Below are 10,769 nucleotides of genomic sequence, written 5' to 3'. Positions count from 1 at the left end.
AGTTAACGATAAACCCCATCGTAGACGGTTTACATAAACACTCGGGTGTAGTGAAAAATCACTTTAGTGATATATAATATTAAATAGTATTCGTTAAAATGTGGTATTATATTTCAGTATAAACTTACAAACTAAATAGTCCAATTAGTAATTAACACATGTATCTACCTCTTGTCTATACGTAAATTGTAACAAAACTACTGATTGATATAACAAAAAACACATTTTTTTTTTTACAATTTAATAATAATAAAATATGTATTAAGCTGACCATTTTCAATAAATTCTCAACATCTAACTTGTACCTATTCGTAATCATTTAAAAAGAAAAATACAACTGCAAAATCCTAACATATTAAAAAATTACTTAAATTTATAAATGAATAATGTCACGCTACAATAGTCATCACTAACACTAACACACACTAGCTGTTACAATATAAATTATGAAATAACAATAAAATAAATATTATGAAACAAAAACACACAATACTGGTACTTGACATTCTTAATTTTACTTAATTTTTGTTATATGAATATGCGTGCATATACTGTCACAATGTCACATTCACATTTAAATTCAGAGATGACGAGAGGTGTTATGGATAGATATGTAATTATTATAATAATATATTACACACAACATTTACAGTTGGATTGTTATTCAAATTTGCAATAATAATATTTAAAAATAAAAATGTGATGTCTGGAATATGATAAGCGGCAATATTCAAATAAAATTATAGTAGAGTTTTGATAGTTCGAACAAATTTAGACCAAGCATCGTCCGGATTTCCAGAGTGTTTTCAAAATTATCTACTCAGATGACTAAGATTTTTATTTTTAATTCCGTCACTTTTATATTTATTGCACTTTAAATTACAAAAATAATAAATAATTTTAACATGATGAATTAAAAAAAAAAAAAATGTGTATGATAATTATAATATATTAAGTATAGTAGCCAGTAATTATTTTCTGAATAATACCTTTAATTTCGAACTAACCACAAATGTATTTATGAATAAATGGACTTATGCCGTCCGAATTACCGCATTCGCCGGATTATCGGGGGTCCGGACTATCGAGGCTCTATTGTATAGGAATGAAAATGTTATAATTTACATAAGATAAAATTACATCACTATAGTGTCTACACATATAATATTTATGCTGAAAAAATAAATATTGTTACTGTGCAATGAAAGCGCTTGTTGAATTGCTGACATTGTTGTATTGACGTAATTTTGGTTGGTTATTATTTTAATTGAATTACCTCGATAGTTTTGTATCGTATCATCATTGGTTGCAAATTGCAATATAAGGTAATTTTACTGGATGATTGTAGTTAAATGAAACGTGGAAATGCAAGACATTTATTTTAATAATATCCTGTCAAGAATCCATAAGACACCGTAATTGATAAAATATTTATGTGTCATTTCTGTACACATTATAATATATATCGACCTATATCATATTGATGGTAATGATAATATTCTAAATTTCTAACAGTCAAGTAGAATGATAAAATATCACTGTATTTTCGTCTGTCAGTCGATACCCTTTATATATATAATACCGTGGTCACGGTGCAACGATACCACTGATGGCGGCGGTGACCTTATAATATAGCTTAGAGATTTAAATGAAAATAATAATAGCAATCTACCGTACAACTTTAACAAAATTGTATTTATTTATTTTATTTTATTTATTTATTGTTTTTTTTTTTTTTTTTTTTTTTTTTTTGATAAGACAATTATCTTAGGTATGAAATGTGATAAAAAACAAAAAAAAATAATAGTAATATATTTGAAAATAAAATTATCCTTATCTAATAAAATTTTAGTTGCATATCGTAGAAAAAAAAATCATTAGACTCTGTACTTTAAAAAAAAAATTATTATTTTTCAATATAGTTATTTTAACTGAATTAACTATTAATAATAAAATAAAATAAATTTCCAAAATAAAGACTTGTATATATAGTATAATAGTTCACCTATATACCTATTATTGCAAATTTTTTCATCAAGCATCATGAATTTCAAATAATATTGCACGACATAAAATACTCGAACGTACACCTACGTATAAGACGTTTTGCTAACGTATATAGGTTTTGTTTATTAGCAGCAAATATACGACAACGCAGCCTATATTATATACATATAACACGCATTCCAGAGAAGATTATTATTATTTCCGGGGGCGTGCGAGCTGAGGGTTAAGTATTGTTGTACGTCAGAAAACGTTATTAAATCGGCGGAAAAGCAGCGTTCTCGCCCGGCTACCCACCCGGCTATAACATATTGTATATACTCATCCCCTATAACACCCCTTCACCATGAACGAGTTAGCGTATGTATAAAATACGTCAACTTTTTGTCAAAGACACACTCGCGCGTGCAACAATTAATTGTTATTTAATTATACACGGATCCTGCAGAGATTGAATATATCTACTAGCTGTTTGTATAGAATTTCTGTGTTTTCATATACACGAAAATTTCAAAATGTTCATCATACATAAATCAATTATTTTACTTTTTATCACTTATAAAGTTAAAATAAATAATAAACCTTATTAATATTTTAGGTAAATATTTTTACCTTTTGTTAATATGGTGAAGTGTTCAAAATAATAATAATATTATTATCCGCAACTTTAGAGAACACAAATAATAAGCTCCAAGTTTAAAAATATAAAAAAATAATTTCAAATTTATTCAATTGATTTATTTAAACTTTTAAAGTATTTATATCCTTAAAAAACTACTGAATTAATGTTTGGTCGTAATTTTTTTATCAACGTAATCCTGTAAGTGTTTTTAACTAAAAATTAATAGTCATTACTCATTCCTAGTTAGTAAGTAGGTAATATATTATATAATACAAGTATTTATATGTAAATGAAAAATAAAAATATTGACTCATTACAAAATTCATATTATACATATATATTTGATAGGCCATTAAGTTAATAGTGTCTCACCGTGTTTGTAATCGTACAGATCCCGCATCCGCCTTCTACCTACCAACACTTAAAGACTTACATTATTAAGTAAATATAAATATTAAATGGGAATTCCCATTTCCGAATTCATAATCAATTTTTAAAATATTAACACGAATTAGTTAATTTATGATCTCAGATTATGTAAATATTTTGTTTTGGTTAAAGCACATTAAAATTTGTATATATATTTTAATACCTCTATGGATTAATGACAGATAACACTGCTATACATTTGTAATGTAAAATATTTAAAAACCTCATTATTTATATCATATATTATTATCGTTTATCAGTTCCAATTAGTCTAAGAACCGTTTCAAAACTTATTATTGAAATTAACTTTAAATTTCCAATTTTTGAGTATTCAAATATCTGTAATGTTTTTTCTTTATTTTAATAAATATACGATATAAATACAATCAAGCTAATCAACAAATCATAGTTGAGACTAAAAATTTTTTAGTTTCAATATAATTATTAAATTACTATAAGCACAAAATAAAATATGGACCATTTTTTTTTATCTGGTTTACATTTTATTTTCATATAAAATGTAAACTTGTTGCTTGCAGATGATTAACCGAGCATAGATATTTAGTTTGTGAATTACTGTACAAGTTATCCAAGGAAAACTATTATAGCCCTTATCAATGTCTTCAAATGTAAACTGATATTTTAAGTTTAATATAAAAAAACATTTAAATAAACCTACTAACTACAGTAAAAATATATGAATAGGACATTTTGCAGACGATGAGAATATAACATTATTACCAATTACCATCACCACGATGACAGCGACGGTTTGCGCTTCAGAATAGATATCTATACATCACATGATTTACACGGACGGTGGAGATTTGGAACGCGCGAACACCCCGCAGTTCCCCGTAGCTAGTATCTAATATATTATTATAATAATAATGTATACGATTTACAGACTACGACGAGACACATTACCGGAAGTGCCTACTTTACAGCCGGTCGGTGGAAGTCAAATCGACATTGGAAATGAAAAAAAAAACCGAACGAACGAACAAACGAAAAAAAAAGACACGTTTTGTTTCTGATAACCGTTGATCCGTAAACGAACGGTTAGTGAGGCGGTAAGGGGTGGGGAATCCATAACGCGTTCACGGTTCGTCGAGATCCATAGAAGCAAGACACCAAGAAATTACGGAGCAAAATTAGAAGACGAAGAAAAAAAAACATCGAATAGTAATAATAATACACCCAGCACTACTGCTGCAATGCAGTACGAGAAGAAACAAAAACAAATCGAAGAGAGAACAAAGATACACATACATATGATATATACTTAGCCGAGTATATATATATATATATATTTATATTTATATTTCAGGTACCCGGTACATGCGATGCTGCAGAAGACGTGCCCGTCGGATCTTGTTAGACTACCATCGTCCAAACCGGCAATCACACACGAATCTCGACGGCAGACCATCGTCGGAGTCATTTGTATATATACGAGATCACAAATTATCGCTACACATAATCACGCGTCTGTTATTTGAATATAATACAATATTATTATTATATACACGACGGATCGGCGTGTATGCGCGTATTATATTCGGACGCGGAGCAGACGGAAAAATACTTATGTGTATATATATGGGTAATATACACAGGTATACGTGGTATTATAAGGCGCAATGACTCCTCTCCGCGCCGTTGATTGCTTCACGACTTCACGACCGAATATCACATTTATATAATATTATGTATCGTATACATGTATATTGTATATAAGTATGGACGAATTATACGTTTCGAGGAAAACGATTTATGATTTCGTAAAAAAAATACAAAGTATATGGGTATATGTACACGCGGACACGTGTGCGCTGCACGCTGCAATTTATCGAGCTCATTGCTGCAGTGCGTTATTGTATATTTATATAATGTACGTATAATACTGCAGCTGGTATCAGTTTTCATTATAATAGGTGTACTTACCTATATATATATATTATATATATATATATGTACGCACGTTGTTGTAAGCAGAATAGAATCGACTCGCGATACAAACACAATATCTATACTGCACTTTGTGGGTATATATAAATTTATTATAATATGTTTAAAATTCTTTATGTAGATATATATCCGAAACGAAGTATTGTGAAAACTTACTGAAAGAATTTATAGTTAAATTCGGTCGAAACGTCAGCGAAAATCGCGTAAACTGGGATCTATTTTTATATGAGTACAATGTATAAGATCACCATTAATAAAATTTACGAAATTTTAATGTACGAACAACAAAAATTAAAAAAAAATGTAACACAGAAACAATTATGAAAAAAAAATGTATTGATATACCTACGCATTTTAAGTACCTATTGCAAGTTCGGATATAAACATTATTATTATTTTCGTGTGGTTTGAATTTAGCACTAACATAAAATAACAATAGATAATCTAACAACAATAAAATACCACAATAAAAATATAAATTGATAAAATATAGAAGCATAGATAGTTAGGTTATATATATAATGATTAGTTAATAAAGTCGGAGTTATACTTCAATTGCCTTAAATTCTAATGTTCAGTTTGGTGAACCAATTTATTACCACTGCTGTAACCTTATGGAGGTTGGTATTTTATTCCATCTTGTATATTGTGTACAGGACATTTTTCAACGGTATTAAACGTTAAGAAAAATCAAGTATACACTGATACATCTATTTTATTCGCATTAGATAACAATAAAGTTTTAATAAATTCCTGTTAGAAATCTATAAAATATATTTTACCAATAATCTATATAATAGTTTCAACCACCAATGGTATTACTGTATTTTTATTTTACTTTGATATATGTATATTTATATTTCTTAGATTTGTGTTTCATCTTACATTCATTCTATATTATCACGGAATCTTACCATATAGCCCATATAGGCATAAATATTTGAAATTAATTTAAAAAATAATAATAATAATCTTTCGACCTGATACACAAGTACAAAACGTTTTAATTGAGATACGCGTACCTAAGCTGATTGCCATTATGTTCATATTTATATGATTGGTTTTTGGATAAATTAATATTTCATTAAATATATACATAATATACTCGTACATATGTATGATCGATATAAATTGTATTAGTAGTTATGATATTACATATTCATACAAAATTCCAGTGGTCTCTAATTTGTAAATGTCGCATAAAATATCAGAAACTAATATTAAATATTGAGTTTTTAAGTACGAAAACTATGATTTACGGATATTATATATTTAAATTATAGTCAATATTAATTTGTCATTATATTATCATATTATATATGTGATATATAAGTAGGTACATAGTTTTACGTAATCATATTATTGTATACCAAATAGCAGTTTCATAGTGTTGTGTAAAAACTAAGAAATTCCGGTGAGTCGCTATACAGTGAAATAAAAAACTAGAGAAGGTTAATTTAAAATAAATGTTTTATCACAACATTTCATGTACTTTCCCTCTCGGATCTAATGTGATAATAATATGCAAAAAAATATCCATAAATTACTAGCTTTTTTTTTGTTCTTATACATTGCACAGCGACCTTGTGGTTTTTACCGTTATAATATTATAATATAAATACTTTATAGTTTAGTAAAAAAAAAAAACAAAACAAAAAACTCAGATCCTTCCTATGGACTGTATTAATATTATACTTTGATATTGGAACACACACATATTTTTATTTTTTATTTTGCCATGCCACTGCAGTGGTGATAATATGAATTAGATTTATTATATAGATTAGAGAAACCAACCGCAAACAATTACACGAATAACTATTACATTATATATTAGCACAGTAAATTCATAATAATCAGAATGGTATCTAATAATATATAGCTTGCTGAATATGTACAAGATTTTTTTTTTAGTGTTGCCCAAAATTGAATTAAACGTTACGAACTCAGTCTATAAATGCATTCATGAATATAATGTATCAAGCAGGGGTGGACCCAGGGGGGGATTTGGGAGATCGACTGACCCACAGTTTTTTTCTGAGATTAACGTGGCCCCTCAAAATGACAAACTACATAAAAAAATTTTTACTTGAAAAAAATATATACAATAATCAATCTAAAAATTAAATTATATAATAATACTTTTTTAAATGTACACAGGCTCAAGAATGTTCCTATAAAAATTTAATTGTGATGTTTAAGTATAGAAATAGTAAACATAAAATGTATATGTATATTATAAATTATGGTGTATTATAGACCTGAAAACTGAATATTAAAGTATCAATAACGTGTATGAAATCGTGCTTTAACTCATCAACTTAAATAATGAACCTAAATCGGAAAACACAATACATGTGGCTGTGATACGAAAATACGGCAATAGGGGTCTTTACAAAATATAACCAACACTGTTGCTTATATAAATATCAAATATTACATAATAGTACTTGAAATTTTTTAACCATTAAATATATTATTATATACAAATATGATGATATGCAAATTATATTAATTCAACCAACCGGCTACCGTTTTAATAAAAATATTATAAATATAGTATAAAATGTCCTAAACTGACAAATCGTCTTCGCTCAGAATTAATTAATGCATTATTTTTTGTATTGGATTAGAATCTAGAACCAAATTCTCTAGATCGCATATCTATTGTAAAATTGAAAGCAGTCATTAAAAACTAAATTAAAATAAATACACCTCAAATAAATGAATACAAATAAAATAGTAAATATGTATAATCCCCTATTCTTAAAATTATTTAAATACTCCAGATAAATGTATTAATTGAATATACATTTTAATGCAACAATTAATTGATAATACCTAAAGTTTGTAAGTTTAAAATTTTATATAGTTATATTGAATGTTGGTATAAAAATGTGATATAAATACCTAACTAATAAGGATAATCACGAGCGCAGCCAGCTACTTTGTAATACATAGTTGGTTAAAGTTTATATTCAGTGGCCTCTCGTAAATAAGGCAGACCTACAGTAATAAAACCCTGGGTACACCACTGGTATGAAGTATTATATTATGTTGAATTGTCATTGAAATACTATTATGTATATTATTTATATATATATATTAATATGTCTTATCAATACTTATGTATAATGTCAAATGTGTAAAAATACTATGTTAAATTCGATAAAACTAATTCCTTGTTTTAGTAGTTGTATTTATTGATTTATACTCGTGTACATTAATACCTATTGAACAAAATTTAATTTCAAATAAAATTAAAACATCTTAACTGAAAATTACTCTATGTAAATATTTTATTTTAAGTAAAAATTATTTCTATGAATATTTTTATAAAAAATTTAATTGATTACCAACCCGAATTCGGCGATGACCAATAATAAAACATATAAGATTAACGACATTTTAAATTAAAATAGGTATAAGTACCTACATAATATAAGGTATTATTGATTAATTATTATACCTAATATGTAGTTTATAAGAACTCAATTAAAATAAGAATAATGATACAATTTTTGGCCAAGAATGAAAATTTACATACTATCAAAAAATATATGTACAACAAATATAGTATACATTTTAGTGCACTTATCAGTGACATTTTTAACGTGTTGCACAATTGAAGTTTACAAATAATTACCCAGGTAGAACGGCGACACGTAAATTTAACCACTTTTCACGGTTTATTTCATTCTATGCAGTTGAACAATATGGAAATTCATCCACTTGATAAAAAAATAAAAAAAAATAATAATTTTGTCAACCTAGCTTTCATTTCTTTCTTCACTTTAACAGTTATACTAACTATACAATCACAATAGCTCTTAATATTATAGTGTAGTAACTAGTAAGACATTTTACGAACTATTATTAAAGCTATTTTAGATAGATACAACATGAAATTTGAAATAAATACATTTTTAGAAGTCAAATCAAATATTATAATCAATGTTTTGTTCTCATATACGAGTGTATCAGATGTAGAAAAAACCGAATCTGTAATATAGTGAGAACATAAACATATATCGGTAGCATAGTCACGATTCTATCACCGTTTCCAACACATGATTTATGTCTACTATACAGTAACGTATGATTATGGAGGACGGACCGGGGGATTACGAATGTTATTGAATTTTACCGAAACCCCATCAACCCTGTATATACATTATATACGATTTTGTAAGTATTTGTTTGTGTATAACGCCGAGGAAATAAAAAATAATAATCAAATAGCCGAATGGAGACTTTAACGACTATTTGTACCAAAGGAAACAATATGATTCCCAAGGATCCGGCATTCGTCAAGGTATCAATTATTATTGTCAGATTATAGTCGAAAACATTGTTAACGGGGTCTAAATATTTTCATCTCACTTTTTATTCTATTTTAATGATGTTGCCTACAAAACAAAAAAAAACTCGTTAACGTTCAGCATAATACATGTATGATATTGCAATGGCGAGATTTATTACACATAGGTATAACACCTGTTAGATATTATATACCTATATATAGCTGTTATGCATACTTATATATTCATTGTTGCTTTTTTTTAACTGCGTCTATACATAACATCATTTTAAACCCTGTATTATTCAATGTTTACAGTATCTCTGATCTTTAATAAGTATTTGATATCGTTTTACAGAGCACACAACAGTGGGCACGTTAACTTGGTCACAGACGGTGTAATATTTCGTATTGACTTATTTTTTTTATCAATAATAAACATACACGCACACACGCACTCCAAACACCGCGATGTCTATTGGGTCAAACCGCATTTTCCGGTGTTCAATAGGGTCTCTATAGGGGCCTTAGATTTCAGTGTCAAATTTATAACCTCTCACACAAAAAAAAAATACAACACGTAAGCGTGAGAAAATTTTGACAACTAACAAGCATCGTTCAAGTTAATTTTTTTTAGCCAGTAGCAATTATTTTATTTATACACTTAATTTTTAGAGAAAACATAAACACATATTTTATTATGATATAAATAATATATATCCACCTTGTATTACATAAAAACTACTAAATAGTATATCTTTAACTTAAAGTTTTAAAGTTACAAACTCATTTTTAATGGTATAAATATGTTAAACTTTAAAGTAAAACCTTAAAAATATGTATGTAAATTACCATAAAATTTTTAAATTTGACATAAATATAATAGAGGAAATAATAACCACTTGAGTGAGAATAGGACACACTCATCTAACTCATATTCGTAACTTATTATTTTCCAAAATACCCGTACCTACGTGAGATGTAACTCATGTTGTTATATATAAATAAAACCTTATAAACAAGTTCATAATGATCAACTACCCTAAATATATTGAATCTTATTAAATCTTTAACAGTCTAACATCTTTACAATAAATACTCAATAAGAAAATTCTTAAATTATTTATTTATCTTCAACAAAATAAACTAATTAAACTTGAAATTGTAAAAAATTATTAGATTTAAGAAGCTATAACTTGTATTTAACTTTAATTAAAAATAGATTAATAACTATTGATGTTAACGTTTAAAAAAAAAAAAACAAAAAATAAATTATTTGTAATCAATGAATAATGATCAATTCAGTAGAATTAAAAATGTAAATCTTTAAATAATATGATAAGCACAGAAACAAGTGGTTTTGAAATACATATACTCTTTTTTCTTTCTGTGGACAAACAGTTTCATTCATTCTAACGTTTGATTACTTTTATCCATTCATTT

The 10,769-nt window shown here is 26.9% G+C and overlaps 1 protein-coding gene across 2 annotated transcripts in view; it reads right to left on the bottom strand.

Annotated features, from left to right (window-relative positions):
* Nucleotides 1–10,769, bottom strand: part of LOC112597847 (protein lozenge-like) — a 40,062-nt gene that overhangs the window by 20,286 nt on the left and 9,007 nt on the right. The gene's annotated exons all lie outside the window — the stretch shown is intronic.

The sequence above is a fragment of the Melanaphis sacchari genome, unplaced genomic scaffold, assembly GCF_002803265.2.
Source record: "Melanaphis sacchari strain LSU unplaced genomic scaffold, SCAv2.0 Contig43_pilon_pilon, whole genome shotgun sequence".
NCBI classification, from domain to species: Eukaryota; Metazoa; Arthropoda; class Insecta; order Hemiptera; family Aphididae; genus Melanaphis; species Melanaphis sacchari.
Note: the sequence above shows the minus strand (reverse complement) of the source record. Positions and strands in the feature narration are given on the sequence as shown.